Source organism: Cibotium barometz, chromosome 3, assembly GCF_041138505.1.
Source record: "Cibotium barometz isolate CiBa-2024 chromosome 3, ASM4113850v1, whole genome shotgun sequence".
In the NCBI taxonomy this organism is placed as follows: domain Eukaryota; kingdom Viridiplantae; phylum Streptophyta; class Polypodiopsida; order Cyatheales; family Cibotiaceae; genus Cibotium; species Cibotium barometz.
This window is the reverse complement of record NC_141048.1, coordinates 47,948,288-47,971,061: the sequence shown is the minus strand read 5'-3', so window position 1 is coordinate 47,971,061 and position 22,774 is coordinate 47,948,288.

The following is a 22,774-nucleotide window of genomic DNA, read 5'->3' as shown; positions in this document are numbered from 1 at the left end:
GCTGTTGTGATGACAGGTGGTTCCGACTGGCAGGAGAACCGCCTGGGGTGTTTTCTTGATTACATGGTTGCCGTCTCTGAGAGGCAGGGAGGTTCAGAGGTGTGGCTGGGTTTTGTTTTTGCTTTGGGAACTGGCAGTGTACTAGTGGTGTAGGAGAGAGTGGTCGGCTGCTGAGGTGCAGAGCAAAGAACGAAGAGGTCGGCTGCTGTGCAGAGAAGCAAGAGTGAACGGATTTTTAGCGACCAGGAGTTGGAGTGGACTGATTGCAAGTGGATGCCAGATAAAGCTGGTTCTGAGGATATTTGGAATATCCACCTCTGTAAAGATAAAGGTCTGTTCTGAAATATAAGTCTTGTTCATGCTCTTTGGTCTGGTGTTCTGGTGTGTTTGCATGCGTGTGTGGAAGTGTGGCACCCTATAAAGGCGTAAAAAGCTTTACCGCTTCCGTGCCATCACTTTTTGGTGCCTCCACAGAGGAGCAGATTTCCTCTGGTTTGTGAAAGAAGACAGGGGCTGTGTGAAGCAAGGTTGGGAAGATGGCTCAAGATTTTCCAGAATATTGGGGATTGCCACAGGAGAGTGCAGTCCGGTTTCTGGAGAAGATGGAATTTACAGCCTTGATGAAAGACAGGGTAACTCCGGAGATCCTCTCTCAGATTTTGACTTATTGCTTGCAGGGTGATGCAAAAGCATGGCTACGGATGTTTGTGACTGCACACAGAAATGTTCATCAAGAGGATCCTGAATACTGTGTAGTCAGAGCTGCATTTTTGACACAGTTTGTCCATGTGAAGAGTCCGAATGAAGTGTGGAAGGAATTGTGTAATATTCAGCAGAAGGATGGTCAAGATGTGGATCAGTATCTGATACAGTTTGGTAGACTGTGGAGTCTATGGTGTGAGGCTTTGATTCCTGAAGTACCCCTGCAGATGATAAAGAGGGAGCGGTTTCCGTTTGAAGGTGGAGCTGAAGAACCTGGATAGCTTTGAGGAGGCTGTCAGCGTTGCTCGTGGAGAAGGAGTGGAAGGTGAAGCGTCTGAGGTAGTTGGGAATGCAGGAAGAGCCAAAGAGGTCACTGTGAAGGTGCCAGAGATTGAGAGTATGCATCCTGGAAGAAAAGCTGCTGTTGTTCCTAAACAGGAGGATTCTTTGAAGAGGGAGGTTCATGAAGTAGTGGAGCTCATAAAGTCTTTAAGCATGAATTGGATAGAGTCTACAGGAAGAGGAAGAAGCATAGGTGATATGGGAAGGAAGACTGATGCATCATCTGGTTTTGAAAGAAATTCAGCAGATATTGGAAGAGGGAGAGGGTATCCGTGTGATGTGCAATGCCGGAATTGTGGTGAGTGGGGTCATATCAGTCCACAATGTGAGAGACCAGCTAAAGCTAATGGTGGTATATATCAATTGTCTATGGGAATGAATAATAGGGTGATGGACCCTAGTATACAGAGGAAGGATGCAATTCAGCCCAATGTTTGTGAAGCCCATAAGGTCACATTTGCAGAGCAGGATATGGGATAGATTAACCTGTTGGAAATGGAGAAGGATGAGGTTTCTGGAATCAGCCCTGAAGAGCTTTCAGAAGATGAGGAGGAGGAGGATGGAAGTATTGATGATGCTGTGGATTGTGAAGGTGATGCTGCTAACGCTGAGGAACCTGATGAGTTTGAGTATGGATATGACTTGGATGATCTCTTTGATTCAGAAATGAGTAATGACTTGCAGGTGCCAGTACTTCAGCCAGTCAAGGTAAAGAGTGATGATCAAGGTGTTACTAATGAAGGTACTATGGATGGAGTATGTATGGATGATCCGGGTGATGAGTTGGATATTGCAGCTTGTGAGAATGAGGATGATGAGCTGAACTGTGTACTTGATAATGCATTGGATGATCTGTTGGAATTGGTTTCCTTGGAGAAGGTAACAAATGCTTGCATACCAGTTGTGCAGGAAGGGAGTGATGGTGTGACTAATGATGAGTTGGATGCTATTTTGGATGATGGTGTGATAGATTTCGTAGGTGCGGTTGCTGATCATAAGGTGTGTGTTCCTTGTCATGCCCAAGAGAATGAGTCGGTTGTCATGGGTGAGAATGCATGTGAGGCTATTGTTGTTGGTCAGGGGGACCAAGATGTTTTGCCTGGGAGTTTAGGGAGCTTGGACTTGGTAGAGATGCATGTGCAAGATGTGGAGAATCTTGAAGGATCACCAACGGTCTTGAAGCTGGAGACACTACAGGGAAGTGACAATGATGAGTCTACAGTGCATGAAGTTGCTGTGTTTGATGTTGATGGGTTGAAGGGAAATGAGTTTATGGTGGACACACCACATGTTGATGGGTTGAAGGGAAATGAGTTTATGGTGGACACACCACATGTTGATGGGTTGAAGGGAAATGAGTTTATGGTGGACACACCACATGTTGATGCTCAGCATATGGATGAGTGGTTTGGCTATAGTCCTAGTCTGGCAGTTTATCCAGAGGGAAAGTTGGAAGCCAATGATGCAGGTTGCAAATTGGATGATCATGAGATGGGAGTTGATCATCAGATGTGTGTTATTTTAGTATATGATTATGAGTGGGACTCAGATGTGTCAGAGGGGAGTAGAGGTGAGGAATGGATGTTTCCATCACAAAACTGTGTGAGCTGGTATGGAGGAGGAAGTGCAACATGGTGATGAGGCCATATATAAAGAGCCCAGGGGGTTGCTGAAAATGGAAGACCATGACAGGGTGTATCAATGGTTGTTTGATAGAGGAAAATGCTTGAAGGATTGGAAGGTAGATGCACCGAGATTTCTGTTTGATCCAGGGGGATAAATGGTTTCTGTTTGTACAGCTCTGCTGGACATAAATGTCTCAGCAGAAAAAAGGGGGTTGCTAAATATGTGTAAAGTTTTTTTGGGAACCTCAAACTCAACTTGTACATGTGTACATGGGTGATGTTCATGTTGTGGTAAAGTCATGGGGGCACCCAAGTGTGGGCATCATGGATGCGGCAATTAGGCTTTAGGCTTTAATGGAAGTGTATACGCAGGAGAAATGATCAGATCTTGGAAGCACAGGCTTGTCCAAAGCGTGTTATGCTGGAGATGGTGTCAACCATTCAATTGCTTGTAGGTGTGCGCGTCCCAAAAAATGGAAATGGGCACTAGCAGGTTGCATTTGAAAGAAGTATGAAAGCATGTGGGCAATTGATGGTCGGGATGCCAAATAAAATGTGTGTATAAGCTAATCTTAAAGGAGCATAAAATGGAAGGTGATGAGGGACGTGTGCATGGCAGAAAAAGGTGGGGCATGAGCATCAATGGAGAAAATACCAAATTGGGCCAGAATGGCGGATTCTTCGAGAAGAGCAAACGTGGATTGCAAATGGCGTGGGGGATGCACAGAGTTGCGAGCAGGGGGGCCTTTAAGTATTGCAGCCATCCTTGAGGATTTAAAGAAAAAAGAAATAAAATAAGTAACCAGGTGGCCAGCTATTTGAAATCCACGTGGAGGTATGCTTTGCAGCCATCTCCCTCGCCAGCGCAACACCTAGGTGGTGGGTTCTTCGAGAAAGGACGTCCGCTGAAGAAGAGGGAGAAGGACGATGCCAAAAAAAAAAAAGAGACGTCGACGGACTGCAAGGAGGCAGGTCGGCTGGAGAGGAAAGGCGGCCACAGAGTAGAGGCAGAGCTCGTGTGCTGCGTTGAATAGCCGTGAAGGGTAGCGGCTGGTAGCGGTGAGACGGGTTGCTGGCAATTCGTAGAGAAGCCACCTAGGAGTTTGCAGTGAAGCTGGTGGTGGTAACTAGAGGACGTCGACATGCTAGTTTACTTGCCGGCGATAACTGGTAGGGACGAAGAGAGCCTATTCATGTAAGGGTGGCAGCCTCTAGGTGTGCGCAGAAGGAGGCGTAGCCTTGTTGTTTGTCTTTGGGTTGCCTGCAAGTGCTGACGCAAGCAAAGACAAGGTGGTCATGTTGGTGGGGCTGGTGCAACCAGAAAAAAGAGAGCCGCCAGCCACCTATAGAGAGAGGCGAAGATCACAGGTGGGTTGGTTTTGGTGTGGGTCCGCTAGAGGAGCTGCCTGGCGACGAGGAGCGTGGACTGGGCAGGGGAGCCACCTGGGAAGCAAGCGAAGGAGAAAAGTAGAGCAGAGAGAGCAAGAAGGCTCGTGGGTGGCAAGGACAAAGAGAGTCTTACGTGTGGTGCCAACGTGAAGGTGGTCACCTTTGAAAGCAGAGAGTGGAGGGCAAGGTGCCTTGGTGTCGGCAAAGGCAACTGCTGGCGACAGAGAAAGGCAACGTTGGAGGCTGCTGTGGTGACAGGAGGTTCCGACTGGCAGGAGAACCGCCTGGGGTGTTTTCTTGATTACATGGTTGCCGTCTCTGAGAGGCAGGGAGGTTCAGAGGTGTGGCTGGGTTTTGTTTTTGCTTTGGGAACTGGCAGTGTACTAGTGGTGTAGGAGAGAGTGGTCTTCAGCTGAGGTGCAGAGCAAAGAACAAAGAGGTCGGCTGCAGAGAAGCAAGAGTGAACGGATTTGGAGCGACCAGGAGTTGGAGTGGACTGATTGCGAGTGGATGCCAGATAAAGCTGGTTCTGAGGATATTTGGAATATCCACCTCCGTAAAGATAAAGGTATGTTCTGAAATATAAGTCTTGTTCATGCTCTTTGGTCTGGTGTTCTGTTGTGTTTACATGCGTGTGTGGAAGTGTGGCACCCTATAAAGGCGTAAACAGCTTTACCGCTTCCGTGCCATCAACACTAAGAAAATTAACTTTTCGAGCCTGTGGCACCATCGATGCCTATTTTTCTCTCTCCCAAAAAATTCCCTCCACTACTTTCCTTGAGTTCCTACACTGAATCCTCCCTTCCATCAAGCTAGCTCCCCTAACATGCATTTGTTATCTTTATATTCCCCTTCTTCTTCCCCTTCCCCTTCCTCTTCATGAGACTCTTTTTCTTTATCACCAAATGGATATGGTGTTAGCTCTTGAAGTTATGTTTCTCTTATGTTTTATTCTAATGCATTTGTTTATGATTCTTCTTCTTCTTCCCCTTCCCCCTTCCCTATTCCTCTTTCTTTTCTTATCCATCACTCTACAAGTGATGGTGTGACCTAATGATTTGGGTTTGCTTCTATTATGCTTAACCTAATGATTTTTAATAAGAAATATAAAGAGATTAAGATCAATGCATAGATTACTAACCTTCTCCTTTTGCTTCTTCTTCTTCTCCTTTTTATGTCTATGCTTAATGTGTATTGGTCTTTTATATGTTTCTTGTGTTTGGTAGGTCGAGTTCATTAAATTTATTGCTAATCACTCTTTTACCTTTTTATGTTGTGTGTAGGTTTTGTACTAATCATCTCTTTTAGCTAGACAATATAGAGGTAAGCTTTCTTTTGCTTGTACTCTTTAGGGTTTTGTGTCTATGCATTAAGATTTTAGGGTTTTGTATCTATGCATTAAGCTTTTAGGGTTTTGTATTACTATTACTTATTTAATCTTTGTTTTGTAGGTCCTCTAATCCTCTCCTCTAATCCTCTCCTTCAATTTCACCAAAAGGAGGTAATCCCTCTAATCATCTATGCTTTTCATCTACCTATTATTGTACCCTTGGGTGCCGAGCTTTAGGATTATATTAACTTAAGCTTAATACATAGATTAAGCTCTATGCATAGAGCTTAATCTATGCATTAAGCTCTATTCAAGCTTTATGCATAGAGATTAATCTATGCATTAAGCTCTATCCATAGAGCTTAATCTATGCATTGAGCACTATGCATAGATTAAGATCTATGCATAGAGCTCAATGCATAGATTAAGATCAATGTATAGAGATTAATCTATGCATTAAGCTCTATGCATATATTAAGCTCTATGCATAGAGCATTAAGCTCTTTGCATAGAGCTTAATCTATGTATTGAGCTCTATGTATAGACTACGCTCTATGCATAATAGAGCTTAATGCATAGATTAATCTCTCTACATAGACCTTAATTTATGCATTAAGCTTTATGCATAGAGCTTAATCTATGCATTAATCTCTATGCATAGATTGAGCTCTATGCATAGATCTTAATCTATGTATTGAGCTCTATGCATAAATTAATCTCTATACATAAAGCTTATGCATTGAGATTAATGCATTAAGCTTAATGTATAAATCTTTAATGCATTAAGATTAATGCATGCATAAAGCTTTATGCATTAAGATTAATGTAAAAATCTTATGCTTTATTCCTAATGCATTAGTCTTAATGCATAAAGATTTATGTGTTAAGCTTATGCATTAATCTTAATGCATTAAGCTTATGAATTGAGATTAATGCATCAAGCTTTAATGCATTAATATTAATGCATAAAGTTTTATGCATTAAGATTAATGCATTAAGCTTAATGCATAAGATTAATGGATAATATTAAAGCATTAAGCTTAATGCATTAAGATTAATACATAATCTTTATACATAAAGCTTTATGCATTAATCCTAATTCATAAAGCTTAATGCATAAGCTTTATGCATTAAGTTTTATGCATTAATCTTAATGCATCAAAGTTTATGCATTAAGCTTATGAATTAATCTTGATGTATTAAAGCTTAATGCATTAAGCTTTATGCATTCATTAGTGTATTAAGCTCTATGCATAGATGGAGAGTAGAAGTTTTTTTTTCATGTTATGTTTATAAATGTGTTACTTGTTTTTTGCATGTTATTTTTTTAAGGTCTTGCTTGTTGTGCCCTCCTTCTACATAAAACGACTCTAGTATCATTCCACTTCTTGAGGTACTCTCCAATGTTCTTATTCTTCGCATTTATTTGCTTTTTGCACCTTCTTTGAGTGCTTGGGTTCTAATTTTTCTATTCTCTTAGGCTTAGAGCAAACACATAGAGATATGGGGCATTATTATAGACCTTTTAAAATGTTGCTTAACACTAGTTCTGTAATTGGACACTTAAGTGTCCTGAGACACTAAAGTGTCTTGAAAAGTTCTTGAATTTTTGTGGGCAATCTATTAAGAGTTTTGAAAATGCTTAACATCCACAGATGTTCCTCAAGACCCAAAAAATCCTTGAGATTTTTTAAATTGCACTTTTCTTAGCTTTTGCAAGGTAATATTTTAATTTTTTTAGACACATGCTGAAAAAATGCATGATTTTTGCTGTTTTCAAAAAATAGTAGTAATTTGGACATAACTTTTAGAAGGGACACAGTTTGATCATGAAACTTGGCTTGATGGAAAGCCCATGATGTAAACTAAATCCTGGAATCATCAAACGACAATTATTGGATAAATTTTTGACTCGCTAATATTGAAATGACGTTTTTTATATAGGTGGAGCATGAATTTTTCTCCTTCCATATGCAAGCTAATAATGTAAAACTTGAGGTGCACCCATGTTATATAGAGTAAATACTACTTTGTTTTGAATTTTCCAAAACTTTATAGCCACTTTTTGGGCCTCTTCTCATACATGGCCTTTTGCGCAACCTGTTTTTAATACATAAAATGTCTAATTATGAGCCTAATTTTGATTTTCATCAAAGGGGAAAGCTATGTAAGTACATTATTTGTTGTAACTATAGATGTAGACTACTTGTGCAAGCATAGTTATGATTAGTTTTTGATAAAAGATGATCAAATTTTACATTTTTATTTTTTATAGTTTTTTTAGAACTAGGCGATAAGAACCTACTTAAGTGGAGGCTAAGTTAGTGTCATACACATCAAATTATGGCTTATTTATCTCATCTCAAGCATGAAAACCAATAATCAACATTCTCATTGATAGGGCTACATTATTTTTTAGTGGCGTGATTGAGTTTTGATAATACGTGTTACTTTTGCTGATTTTATGTAACTTTTTTGGAAAAAATTCTAGGAAAGAAAAATGATTTTTTTGGTGAACTTCTACCTCCTTGGACTGATGTATGCTATCAAAATATATTGGGAAAAATGCTATTGATATCATTGGATTTTTTTTTAGAGAATGATGCTTGCATATTTGGAAAAATCTTGAAAAATGTTCATTTTCAAGACATATGCTACTTTGTTGCTTATGTACTTCCAAATAAAAAGGCATTTTATATGTTTAGCATTTTTTACATAAGCATAGGGTTATGTTCTACATGCCCAATGAAGCATTTTGGTTTTTAAAGCCTACATTAGGAGTTTGATTTTTTTTTCGCAACCCCCAAAAAAGGACACTTAAGTGTCCTGTTTTGGTACCAAACTAGTGTTAAGTCAAGTTAGGAGTGGTTATCCACAAGTAGGTGGTTATAGTGGAGGGATAGCCCTCGATATTTTCACTATCCTTCTCTTGTAAAAGAGAAGTTTCCTTTGGCTTTAATAGTGTGGAGTGTGTGGAAAGTCCTCAAAAGCTATCATCCAAAAGGGGAACTATCCACCCTGCTTGTCTAAGCAGTATTCTAGAAGGCCACAATAAAGTTATAATATCACATGAGTAGTATAAGAGTTCTAAGTTTGAGCATGCATAAGGTATAAGATTTCTAATGTGTTCTTGTGTTATTTAAGTTTGAGTATATAAGATTCCTCCCCATCCTCTCAAGATGTCCAGCATCTTCCCCTATAATCAAATCCCTCTTCAGAAATATAAAAGATCTTGTTTCTACCAGTTTTGGCCTAGAGAGAGAAAATCTTCTAGAGAGTGGTAATTCAATTTTTAAATATTTTTAGATAAAAAAATATCTCATCTTATTAAAATAAGTTTTCCTAAAACAGAAGTTCAAAAAGACTTTCAGATGGTGCGTTAGAAATTAAGTATAATTTGTTCAAGAGGCATTATTCTGGGGGTCAAGATTTTTTCGAAATTTTAAATTAAGGTTCCTATGGACCAATAAGATTCATCCAAATGTAGGGAGGAGATAAATGAAGAAATCAAAGGAAAATCCCCCAAAAATGAGTAAATACTCACATAAGATGAAGAGTTGACTAAGGACAAGGTTAATAGTTAAAAAAGAGAGATATTTAGAAGTAATGATGCATTTTTGACACCTCAGTATGGGGGAATTTCCCTCATGAAGGAGGCGCCTATTTCACATCTGTGGGAGAGTTTTAAACTCCCAAATAATGAGATATTTTTATCTCTCCTCTCTCCTATTTCAACTAAATCCAAAAAGTAGACTAATCTGACCCAAAAATGGTCAAAAATTGATCAAACTGATCTGAAAAATTCTAGAATCAGTTGGCTTGGTTATAAGCTCACTTTTTCCTATAAATAGAAGCCTTCCCCTTTGTTGAAACTCAATAGTGTTTTGCACTGTTACCATGCTTCCCCCAAGTGCCAAAAACTGTGAATTTTACTCATAATTCATTAGTTTTTGACCTTTCCTCTTCTAAAAGATTGGTGGCCACTCTTGTTTCAAACAAGAGTAGAACCCTCAAACCAAGCCAAAGGAAAGCTCTCAAATTATCCATGTAAGTTAGAGATTCTTCTCTTTTCTATTTCTTTTATGGTTTTTTATGATTTTTGTCTTCTCTAAAATGAAATGATGTTATGCCTCATTGAAAAAAGGCATTCCCCTCTCTTCTTTAGTAAATCCAACCATTCTTTATCCTAGATGATTGATTATTGGATAAAATCAAGTTTTTCATAATGTTTCTCTTAAATAAGTAGAAAATGTTTACATTAGAATGATTTAAATACTCTTGGTGAACTTCTAATTAATTTTAGAGGGTTAAAAATTGAAAAATGGTCAGCCATACAAAGGAGGTTATGGTAAAATTTTTTGAAAATTTATGAAATAAATTTCATCTTTTATTAATCAAAAAGAGTAATCCCCATTGTTAGAGTATTCTAAAAGTGTCATTTTCATTCATGCATAGAAAGATGCATATTGATTATTTTTTATAAAAGAATAATTTTCAATAGAATTAAATTCTATATATAGAAAGATACATATTGATATTTTTTTTAATTATGAAAGTGTTACTTTCTTCATAATGGATTTTTATGCATAAAAGTATATTTTTTAATTATAAAAGAGTTACTTTCATCATATTGATTTTTATGCAAAAGTGTTACTTTTATCATTATTGAATTCTATGCATAAAAGTATGCATAAAAGAATATTTTTTTAATTATAAAAGTGTTACTTTTATCATTATTGAATTCTATGCATAAAAGAATATTTTTTTAATATAAAAGTGTTACTTTTATCATTATTGATTTCTATGCATAAAAGAATATTTTTTTATTATAAAAGTGTTACTTTTATCATTATTGAATTCTATGCATAAAAGAATATTTTTTTATTATAAAAGTGTTACTTTTATCATTATTGATTTCTATGCATAAAAGAATATTTTTATTATTATAAAAGTGTTACTTTTATCATTATTGAATTCTATGCATAAAAGTATGCATAAAAGAATATTTTTTTATTATAAAAGTGTTACTTTTATCATTTTTGATTTCTATGCATAAAAGATATTTTTTAATATTAAAAGCCTGATTTTCATCATGAATGATTTTTATGCATAAACATATGCATAAAAGATATTTTTTTATTAAAAGTGTGATTTTCATCATAAATGATTTTTATGCATAAATGGATGCATAAAAGAAATTCTTTTATATTAAAAGAGTGATTTTTATCATAAATGATTTGTATGTATAAACATATGCAAAAAAAATATTTTTATATTAAAAGTGTGATTTTCATCATAAATGATTTTTATGCATAAATGGATGCATAAAAGAAATTCTATTATATTAAAAGAGTGATTTTCATCATAAATGATTTTATGATGATAAAAGTGTGACTTTCATCAGAATTAGATTTTATGCATAAATAGATGCATATAGAATGATTATATTTAAATAAGGGTTCTCTTAATCCTCTGTTTAATTTTCACAAAAATTGGAAAAATGAATAAGTAGATAATCTGTGAGAAGAAATGCTACCGTTTCATATTCACTAAGATGGTAGTGAGAAAATTCAAATAAACTGCAGGAAAGCAAGACTCCTCAGAAAATGAGTCGAGTTCTTGGGTACAAATTGGATGAAGGATGCATGTATTATAATAATCGGCTATGTATTCCCAATGATGAGGAAATAAAGGGAAGAATTCTGAGAGCCCATGATAGCCTGATAGCTGGACATCAAGGGTTTATAAAAACCTATATGTCTATGAAGAAAAGCTTCTTCTAGCCAGGACTCAAAAAGGATGTACTTAATCATGTGCGAAAATGCTTGATGTGCCAAAGAGTCAAGGCAGAGAGAGTCAAGATGCCAGGGAAACTACAGCCTCTAGACATTCCTCAGATGAAGTGGGAATACATCAGTATGGACTTTGTCACTGGATTACCTTCAGCAGCGCAATCAGGTTACAACTCTATTTCCTTAAGGAGATCTTCAGATTGTATGGTTTACCCAAGAGGATAGTAAGTGACCAAGATCCAAAATTCACATCGAAATTCTGGACTGTGTTCTTTGAAGCAGTAGGAACTTTCTTGGATCTCAGCACAGCCTATCACCCTGAAACAGATGGCCAGATGGAAAGGGTGAATCGAGTAATTGAAGATATCCTTCAATCATGCTACAGCAGGGAACCCAAGAAGTGGTTAATTCATCTGCATTTGGTCAAATTCGCTTACAATGCTTCTTATCATCAAAGCATTGGGATGAGTCCTTTCAAAGCTTTGTATTTAAAGCTTTGTATGGACAAGATTGCCTTACACCATTGACTTGGTCTGATCCATTGATCAGAGTCAAAATGTCCAGACAAATGCTTGACGACATGGACCAGCAGATGCAATCAATCCGTAAAGATATAAAGGCAGCCCAAGACAAACAAAAGCATTATGCAGATAAAAGAGATCTGAGAGAGAGTTCGAAGAATCAGATATGGTCTTCATTTGGGTACGACCAACAAGAAGTTCCTTATCCTTAGGGAAGTACAAGAAGCTCTCTCCCAGATACTGTGGGCCGTATGCTGTCATAATGAAAGTGGGCGATCTAGCCTACAAACTTCTTTTGCCTCCCCATCTAAAGGTACATGATATATTCCATGTCAGTTTGCTTAAGAAGTATGTACCTAGCCTGAGTCACATGGTTGATGTGATGATGAACAATTGATCTCTCCGACTCAAGGCCAGATATGGTACTCCAACCTGAGCAAATCCTTGACGTTTGGGAGAAGATTCGCAAGAGCAGAGTCCTTAGAGACTTCTTAGTAAAGTGGAAGTTCTTCCCTCTAGAAGACGCCACCTGGGAGAAAGAAGAAGAGTTCGCAAAGGATTACCCCCCCCCCCCACTTTGTGAGATGAGGACATCTCGCGTTTTTCAAGTGGGAGAGGATGTAAGATTCCTCCTCGGTCTGAATATTGATTAAGCCTCTACTTCAATCCCTTGTAATCATTCTATGTTTCTGAATATAAGAAAATATTATTTTTCCTTGTTTGGCCTAGTGAGATAAAAATTTCTAGAGAGTGGTAAATCAATATTGGGATATTTTTGGATAAATAAATTCTACAAATATCAAAAAAATGTTTCCCTAAAACAGAAAATCAAAATAGATTTTCCAATGTGCAATTGGAATTAATAAAATTTGATTTAAAAGACCTTATCCTAAGGGTCAAGATTTTTTGAAAATTTTAGATTAAGGTTCCTATGGACCAATAAGATTAATCCAAGTGTCGGGAAGAGAAAAATAATAAATAAAAGAAAATACCCAAAAATGAGTAAATGCCCACATAAGATGAAGAGTTGACTAAGTACTAGGTTTATTAGTTAAAAATTATGAAGTATTACTCCAAAATGAGATATTTTGGAGTAATCATTCATTTTTGACACATGGGTAAGGAAAAGGGGACCCTTCAAGGAGGCGCCTATTTCACATGTGTGGATGAGTTTTAAACTAAAAAATAATAGGATATTTTTATCTCTCCTCTCTCTTAAATCAAACCAAATCAAAAAGGGAGCCAAACTGGTCCAAAGCTTATCCAAATTGAGCCAAACTGCAGCTGAAAAATTCTAGAACTCAGCTGGACTTAGTTATAGTGGCCTCCCTCACCTATAAATAGACCCTCATTCCTTTGTATTCTCATCTGTGAAACTAAACTATGCCGATATTACTCTAAGTTAAGCTTATTTTCTATTATCCTCTAAAAACCCTCTACAAATTGAAGAGATTGGAGCTTCTCTCTCTCTCTTCAATCTTCCTTGGAGACTCCAACAACATACCAAACCAATTGATTGGTTAGGGGCCTCTACTGTGATCAAAGAATCAAGTAATTTAGGAGGTAAAGTGTGTATTATTATCTTCTTTTTCTTAAATCTCCAAATGTTTCTCTTCTCAACCCCTCTCAAGCTTGAGAAGCATTAATTTGAATGGCTTTTGAATACCATTGAAGTTCTAAATAATGTATTGTAATAAAGAAACACATAAATTTCTATTTATGCTTAATTTATATAACGATTTTTAAGCATTTCTCTCTCCCCCCCAAAGAATGGTAATTCCTATGACCTATTCTCAATTTGAATGAAGCTTCTCATGAAGCATTTCTCTAATCTAAAAGTAATTTCTATGCTTGTCTAATTGGAGGCCAAAATAATAGCTTTTTAATACTTTTATGATATTTCACTTATGGTAAAATTAAGAATCAATCCATAATTGGATAATGATCCAATTAGTGGTTATTCTAATCACATGAATAATACTAAACTTTATTCTTTCAAATTTATTGAGAATTATCATTAATAGCAGTGAAGATATGGCAAAATTTCTAAAAAATAAACACAAAAAATCATTTTCATTTATATTAGCAAAAGAGGACTAAATTTATTTTTATGTTTAGGCATAAATAGTTAATTAGGAAAAAGAGAAATTTCTAGTAATCCATTTTTATGTTAAAAGAGTAATCCCCATGACAATGGAAATCCATGTACTCCAATGAAGTAAGAGAAAAATTGTGATGCTAAAATAATGCATATTTTATTTTAAAATTAAAGAAGAATTTTAGTTAAATTTTTCTTTTTGCATAGATAAGTTTTAAATGATGAAAGAGGAATTCCCAATATATTGGAATCCAAATATTTAAATGAGGAAAGTGTAATTCCTAGTGTAAAGGAATTAACGAAGATTTTTATTTAATTTTTTTAGAGAAAATTTAGTTAAATTTATCTTTTTGCATAGATAAATTTTAAATGATGAAAGAAGAATTTCCACTATATTGGAATCCAAATATTTAAATGAGGAAAGTTTAATTCCTAGTGTAAAGGAATTAATGAAGATTTCTATTTAAATTTAAGGAGAAAATTTAGTTCAATTTATCTTTTTGTATAGATAAGATTAAATGATGAAAGAGGAATTCCCACCATATTGGAATTCAAATGTTTAAATGAGAAAAGTGAAATTTTTAGCTTAATGGAATTAATGTATATTTTATGTAATTTTTTAAGAAGAATTTTAAGTAGATTTAATTTTTGGGTAAAAGAGGAATTCCCACGATAATTGGATTGCACTCATTGAAATGAGAAAAAGAAGGATTTCAAGTTTATTCAAAAAAAAAGGTATTGATATTTCAGTTAAAAGAAGAATTTTTATGATATTTAAGAAAAGATAGATTTAAATTAAATTTTAGTATCAAAAGATGAATTTCCATCATAGTTCTACCTAACCAATCAAGGCTCAGAAATTATGTGGCATAAAGAATATCTTTGGATATTTAATTAGTGAAATCATTAAATTGATATTTACCTAAAATCTAGATGTTTAGTTGAAGGGAATCCTTGTAGAACTAAACCGAGTGAATTTGGTTAGACCACCTGAGGGACCGACAGTAAACCTAATTGTCCTTCTCTTGATCTGAATCAGACAAAAATTTGGTGACCAATTCTAGTTACTAAATCCAAAGAATAGACTACCGAAACTAATCTAGTTTTTCCTTGACCAAACTCACCAAGAATCTAGTTAGACAAATGGACAAAATGATGGGTAGATTACCCTCATGAGAGATCAAGGATCCTCATTATTGAAACTGGGAATTATGGAAAAAGGGTTTTCGGAACCAATCTCAAACTGGAATTTTACTTGCATTGGAACCTATGTTTTTTTCATTCAAAGGACTGTTTTACACCAGAATGCTGGAGGAAACAATGATTTTTATGTTTAGGCATAAATAGTTAATTAGAAAAAAGAGGAATTTCTAGTAATCCATTTTTATGTTAAAAGAGTAATCCCCATGACAATGGAAATCCATGTACTCCAATGAAGTAAGAGAAAATTTGATTTTTATGTTTAGGCATAAATAGTTAATTAGAAAAAAGAGGCATTTCTAGTAATCCATTTTTATGTTAAAAGATTAATCCCCATGACAATGGAAATCCATGTACTCCAATGAAGTAAGAGAAAAATTACGATGCTAAAATAATGCATTCCTTATTTTTAAATTAAAGAAGGATTTTAGTTAAATTTATCTTTTTGCATAGATAAATTTTAAATGATGAAAGAGGAATTCCCACTATATTGGAATCCAAATATTTAAATGAGGAAAGTGTAATTCCAAGTGTAAAGGAATTAACGAAGATTTTTATTTAAATTTTTTAGAGAAAATTTAGTTAAATTTATCTTTTTGCATAGATAAATTTTAAGATGAAAGAGGAATTCCCACTATATTGGAATCCTAATATTCAAATGAGGAGAGTTTAATTCCTAGTGTAAAGGAGTAAATGAAGATTTTTATTTAAATTTAAGGAGAAAATTTAGTTAAATTTATCTTTTTGTATAGATAAGATTAAATGATGAAAGAGGAATTCCCACCATATTGGAATTCAAATGTTTAAATGAGAAAAGTGAAATTTTTAGCTTATTGGAATTAATGGATATTTTATGTGATTTTTTAAGAAGAATTTTAAGTAGATTTAATTTATGGTAAGAGAGGAATTCGCACGATACTTGGATTGCACTCATTGAAATGAGAAAAAGAAGTATTTCAAGTTTATTCAAAAAAATAGGATATTTCAGTTAAAAGAAGAATATGATATTTAAGAAAAGATGGATTTTAATTAAATTTTAGTGTCAAAAGATGAATTTCCATCATAATTCTACCTAATGAATCAAGGCTGAGAAATTATGTGACATAAAGAATATCTTTGGATATTTAATTAGTGAAATCACTAAATTGATATTTACCTAAAATCTAGATGTTTAGTTGAAGGGAATCCTTGTAGAACTTAACCGAATGAATTTGGTTAGATTACGTAAGAGACCGACAGTAAACCTAATTGTCCTTCTCTCGATCTGAATCGAACAAAAATTTCGTGACCAATTCCAGTTACTAAATCCAAAGAATAGACTACCGAAACTAATCTAGTTTTTCCTTGACCAAACTCACCAAGAATCTAGTTGGACAAATGGACAAAATGATGGGTAGATTACCCTCATGAGAGATCAAGGATCCTCATTATTGAAACTCGGAATTATGGAAAAAAGGTTTTCGGAACCAATCTCAAACTGGAATTTTACTTGCATTGGAACCTCTGTTTTTTTTCATTCAAAGGACGGTTTTACGCCAGAATGCTGGAGGAAAAAATGATTTTTATGTTTAGGCATGAATATTTAATTAGAAAAAAGGAAAATTTCTAGTAATCCATTTTTATGTTAAAAGAGTAATCCCCATGACAATGAAAATCCATGTACTCCAATGAAGTAAGAGAAAATTTGATTTTTATGTTTAGGCATAAATAGTTAATTAGGAAAAAGAGAAATTTCTAGTAATCCATTTTTATGTTAAAAGAGTAATTCCCATGATAATGGAAATCCATGTACTCCAATGAAGTAAGAGAAAAATTACGATGCTAAAATAATGCATATTTTATTTTAAAATTAAAGAAGGATTTTAGTTAAATTTATCTTTTTGCATAGATAAATTTTAAATGATGAAAAAGGAATTCCCACTATATTGGAATCCAAATATTTAAATGAGAAAAGTGTAATTCCTAGTGTAAAGGAATTAACGAAGATTTTTATTTAAATTTTTTAGAGAAAGTTTAGTTAAATTTATCTTTTTGCATAGATAAATTTTAAGATGAAAGAGGAATTCCCACTATATTGGAATCCTAATATTCAAATGAGGAGAGTTTAATTCCTAGTGTAAAGGAGTTAATGAAGATTTTTATTTAAATTTAAGGAGAAAATTTAGTTAAATTTATCTTTTTGTATAGATAAGATTAAATGATGAAAGAGGAATTCCCACCATATTGGAATTCAAATGTTTAAATGAGAAAAGTGGAATTTTTAGCTTAATGGATATTTTATGTAATTTTTTAAGAAGATTTTTAGGTAGATTCAATTTATGGTAAAAGAGGAATTCCCACAATAATTGGATTGCACTCATTGAAATGAGAAAAAGAAGGATTTCAAGTTTATTCAAAAACAATAAGTATTGATATTTCAATTAAAAGAAGATTTTTTATGATATTTAAGAGAAGATGGATTTTAATTAAATTTTAGTGTCAAAAGATGAATTTCCATCATAATTCTACCTAATGAATCAAGGTTGAGAAATTATGTGGCATAAAGAATATCTTTGTATATTTAATTAGTGAAATCACTAAATTGATATTTACCTAAAATCTAGATGTTTAGTTGAAGGGAATCCTTGTAGAACTAAACTGAATGAATTTGGTAAGACTACGTGAGGGACCTAAAGTAAACCTAATTGTCCTTCTCTCCATCTGAATCAGACAAAAATTTCATGGACCAATTCCAGTTACTAAATCCAAAGAATAGACTACCGAAACTAATCTAGTTTTTCCTTGACCAAACTCACCAAGAATCTAGTTGGACAAATGGACAAAGTGATGGGTAGATTACCCTCATGAGAGATCAAGGATCCTCATTATTGAAACTGGGAATTATGGAAAAAGGGTTTTCGGAACTGATCTTAAACTGGAATTTTACTTGCATCGGAACCTCTGTTTTTTTTCATTCAAAGGACTGTTTTACACCAGAATGCTGGAGGAAAAAATGATTTTTATGTTTAGGCATAAATAGTTAATTAGAAAAAAGAGGAGTTTCTAGTAATCCATTTTTATGTTAAAAGAGTAATCCCCATGACAATGGAAATCCATGTACTCCAATAAGTTAGAGAAAATTTGATTTTTACGTTTAGGCATAAATAGTTAATTAGAAAAAAGAGGCATTTCTAGTAATCCATTTTTATGTTAAAAGAGTAATCCCCATGACAATGGAAATCCATGTACTCCAATGAAGTAAGAGAAAAATTACGATGCTAAAATAATGCATATTTTATTTTAAAATTAAAGAAGGATTTTAGTTAAATTTATCTTTTTGCATGGATAAATTTTAAATGATGAAAGAGGAATTCCCACTATATTGGAATCCAAATATTTAAATGAGGAAAGTGTACTTCCTAGTGTAAAGGAATTAACGAAGATTTTTATTTAAATTTTTTAGAGAAAATTTAGTTAAATTTATCTTTTTGCATAGATAAATTTTAAGATGAAAGAGGAATTCCCACTATATTGGAATCCAAATATTTAAATGATGAGAGTTTAATTCCTAGTGTAAAGGAATTAATGAAGATTTTTATTTAAATTTAAGGAAAAAATTTAGTTAAATTTATCTTTTTGTATAGATAAGATTAAATGATGAAAGAGGAATTCCCACCATATTGAAATTCAAATGTTTGAATGAGAAGAGTGCAATTTTTAGCTTAATGAAATTAATGGATATTTTATGTATTTTTTAAGAAGATTTTTAAGTAGATTTAATTTATGGTAAAAGAGGGATTCCCATGATAATTGGATTGCACTCATTGAAATGAAAAAAAGAAGGATTTCAAGTTTATTCAAAAAAATAGGTATTGATATTTCACTTAAAAGAAGAATTTTTATGATATTTAAGAAAAGATGGATTTTAATTAAATTTTGGTGTCAAAAGATGAATTTCCATCATAAATCTACCCAATGAATCAAGGATGAGAAATTATGTGGCATAAAGAATATCTTTGGATATTTAATTAGTGAAATCACTAAATTGATATTTACCTTAAATCTAGATATTTAGTTGAAGGGAATCGTTGTAGAACTAAATCTAATGAATTTGGTTAGACTACGTGAGGGACCGACAATAAACTTAATTTTCCTTCTCTCAATTTGAATCAGACAAAAATTTTGTGACCAATTCCAGTTACTAAATCCAAAGAATAGACTACCAAAACTAATCTAGTTTTTCCTTGATCAAACTCACCAAAACAAGAATCTAGTTGGACAAATGGACAAAATGATGGGTAGATTACCCTCATGAGAGATCAAGGATCCTCATTATTGAAACTCACCAACAAGAATCTAGTTGGACAAATGGACAAAATGATGGGTAGATTACCCTCATGAGAGATCAAGGATCCTCATTATTGAAACTGGGAATTATGGAAAAAGGGTTTTCGGAACCGATCTCAAACTGGAATTTTACTTGCATTGGAACCTATGTTTTTTTCATTCAAAGGACTGTTTTACGCCAGAATGCCGAAGGAAACAATGATTTTTATGTTTAGGCATAAATAGTTAATTAGAAAAAAGAGGAATTTCTAGTAATCCATTTTTATGTTAAAAGAGTAATCCCCATGACAATGGAAATCCATGTACTCCAATGAAGTAAGAGAAAATTTGATTTTTATGTTTGGGTATAAATAGTTAATTAGGAAAAAGAGGCATTTCTAGTAATCCATTGTTATGTTAAAAGAGTAATCCCCATGACAATGGAAATCCATGTACTCCAATGAAGTAAGAGAAAAATTACGATGCTAAAATAATGCATACTTTATTTTAAAATTAAAGAAGGATTTTAGTTAAATTTATCTTTTTGCATAGATAAATTTTAAATGATGAAAGAGGAATTCCCACTATATTGAAATCCAAATATTTAAATGAGGAAAGTGTATTTCCTAGTGTAAAGGAATTAACGAAGATTTTTATTTAAATTTTTTAGAGAAAATTTAGTTAAATTTATCTTTTTACATAGATAAATTTTAAGATGAAAGAGGAATTCCCACTATATTGGAATCCAAATATTTAAATGAGGAGAGTTTAGTTCCTAGTGTAAAGGAATTAATGAATATTTTATTTAAATTTTAAGAGAAAATTTAGTTAAATTTATCTTTTTGTATAGATAAGATTAAACGATGAAAGAGGAATTCCCACCATATTGGAATTCAAATGTTTAAATGAGAAAAGTGGAATTTTTAGCTTAATGGAATTAATGGATATTTTATGTAATTTTTTAAGAAGATTTTTAAGTAGATTTAATTTATGGTAAAAGAGGGATTCCCATGATAATTGGATTGCACTCATTGAAATGAGAAAAAGAAGGATTTCAAGTTTATTCAAAAAAATAGGTATTGATATTTCACTTAAAAGAAGAATTTTTATGATATTTAAGAAAAGATGGATTTTAATTAAATTTTAGTGTCAAAAGATGAATTTCCATCATAATTCTACCCAATGAATTGAGGCTGAGAAATTATGTGGCATAAAGAATATCTTTGGATATCTTTGGATATTTTATTAGTGAAATCACTAAATTGATATTTACCTAAAATCTAGATGTTTAGTTGAAGGGAATCCTTGTAAAACTAAACCGAATGAATTTGGTTAGACTACGTGAGGGACCGACAATAAACTTAATTGTCCTTCTCTCAATCTGACAAAAATTTCGTGACCAATTCCAGTTACTAAATCCAAAGAATAGACTACCGAAACTAATCTAGTTTTTCCTTGATCAAACTTACCAAGAATCTAGTTGGACAAATGGACAAAATGATGGGTAGATTACCCTCATGAGAGATCAAGGGTCCTCATTATTGAAACTGGGAATTATGGAAAAAGGGTTTTCGAAACCGATCTCAAACTAGAATTTTACTTACATTGGAACCTCTGTTTTTTTCATTCAAAGGACTGTTTTACGCCAGAATGCTGGAGGAAACAATGATTTTTATGTTTAGGCATAAATAGTTAATTAGAAAAAAGAGGAATTTCTAGTAATCCATTTTTATGTTAAAAGAGTAATCCCCACATGACAATGGAAATCCATGTACTCCAATGAAGTAAGAGAAAATTTGATTTTTATGTTTAGGCATAAATAGTTAATTAGGAAAAAGAGAAATTTCTAGTAATCCATTTTTATGTTAAAAGAGTAATCCCCATGACAATGGAAATCCATGTACTCCAATGAAGTAAGAGAAAAATTGTGATGCTAAAATAATGCATATTTTATTTTAAAATTAAAGAAGGATTTTAGTTAAATTTATCTTTTTGCATAGATAAATTTTAAAAGATGAAAGAGGAATTCCCACTATATTGGAATCCAAATATTTAAATGAGGAAAGTGTAATTCCAAGTGTAAAGGAATTAACGAAGATTTTTATTTAAATTTTTTAGAGAAAATTTAGTTAAATTTAACTTTTTGCATAGATAAATTTTAAGATGAAAGAGGAATTCCCACTATATTGGAATCCAAATATTTAAATGAGGAGAGTGTAATTCCTAGTGTAAAGAAATTAATGAAGATTTTTATTTAAATTTTAAGAGAAAATTTAGTTAAATTTATCTTTTTGTAAAGATAAGATTAAATGATGAAAGAGGAATTCCCACCATATTGGAATTCAAATGTTCAAATGAGAAAAGTGGAATTTTTAGCTTAATGGAATTAATGGATATTTTATGTAATTTTTTAAGAAGATTTTTAAGTAGATTTAATTTATAGTAAAAGAGGAATTCCCACAATAATTGGATTGCACTCATTGAAATGAGAAAAAGAAGGATTTCAAGTTTATTAAAAAAAAATAGGTATTGATATTTCAGTTAAAAGAAGAATTTTTATGATATTTAAGAAAAGATGGATTTTAATTAAGTTTTAGTATCAAAAGATGAATTTCCATCATAATTCTACCTAATGAATCAAGGCTGAGAAATTATGTGGCATAAAGAATATCTTTGGATATTTAATTAGTGAAATCACTAAATTGATATTTACCTAAAATCTAGATGTTTAGTTGAAGGGAATCCTTGTAGAACTAAACCGAATGAATTTGGTTAGACTACGTGAGGGACCGACAGTAAACCTAATTATCCTTCTCTCGATCTGAATCAGATAAAAATTTCGTGACCAATTCCAGTTACTAAATCCAAAGAATAGACTACCGAAACTAATCTAGTTTTTCCTTGCCCAAACTCATCAAGAATCTAGCTGGACAAATGGACAAAATGATGGGTAGATTATCCTCTCATAAGAGATCAAGAATCCTCAATATTGAAACTGGGAATTATGGAAAAAGGGTTTTCGGAACCGATCTCAAACTGGAATTTTACTTGCATTGGAACCTCTATTTTTTTTCATTCAAAGGACTGTTTTACGCCAAAATACTGGAGGAAAAAATGTTTTTTATGTTTAGGCATAAATAGTTAATTAGAAAAAAGGAAAATTTCTAGTAATCCATTTTTATGTTAAAAGAGTAATCACCATGAAAATTTTGATTTTTATGTTTGGGCATAAATAGTTAATTAGGAAAAAGAGTAATTTCTAGTAATCCATTTTTACGTTAAAAGAGTAATCCCCATGACAATGGAAATCCATGTACTCCAATGAAGTAAGAGAAAAACTGCGATGGTAAAATAATGCATATTTTATTTTAAAATTAAAGAAATATTTTAGTTAAATTTATCTTTTTGCATAGATAAATTTTAAATGATGAAAGAGGAATTCCCACTATATTAGAATCCAAATATTTAAA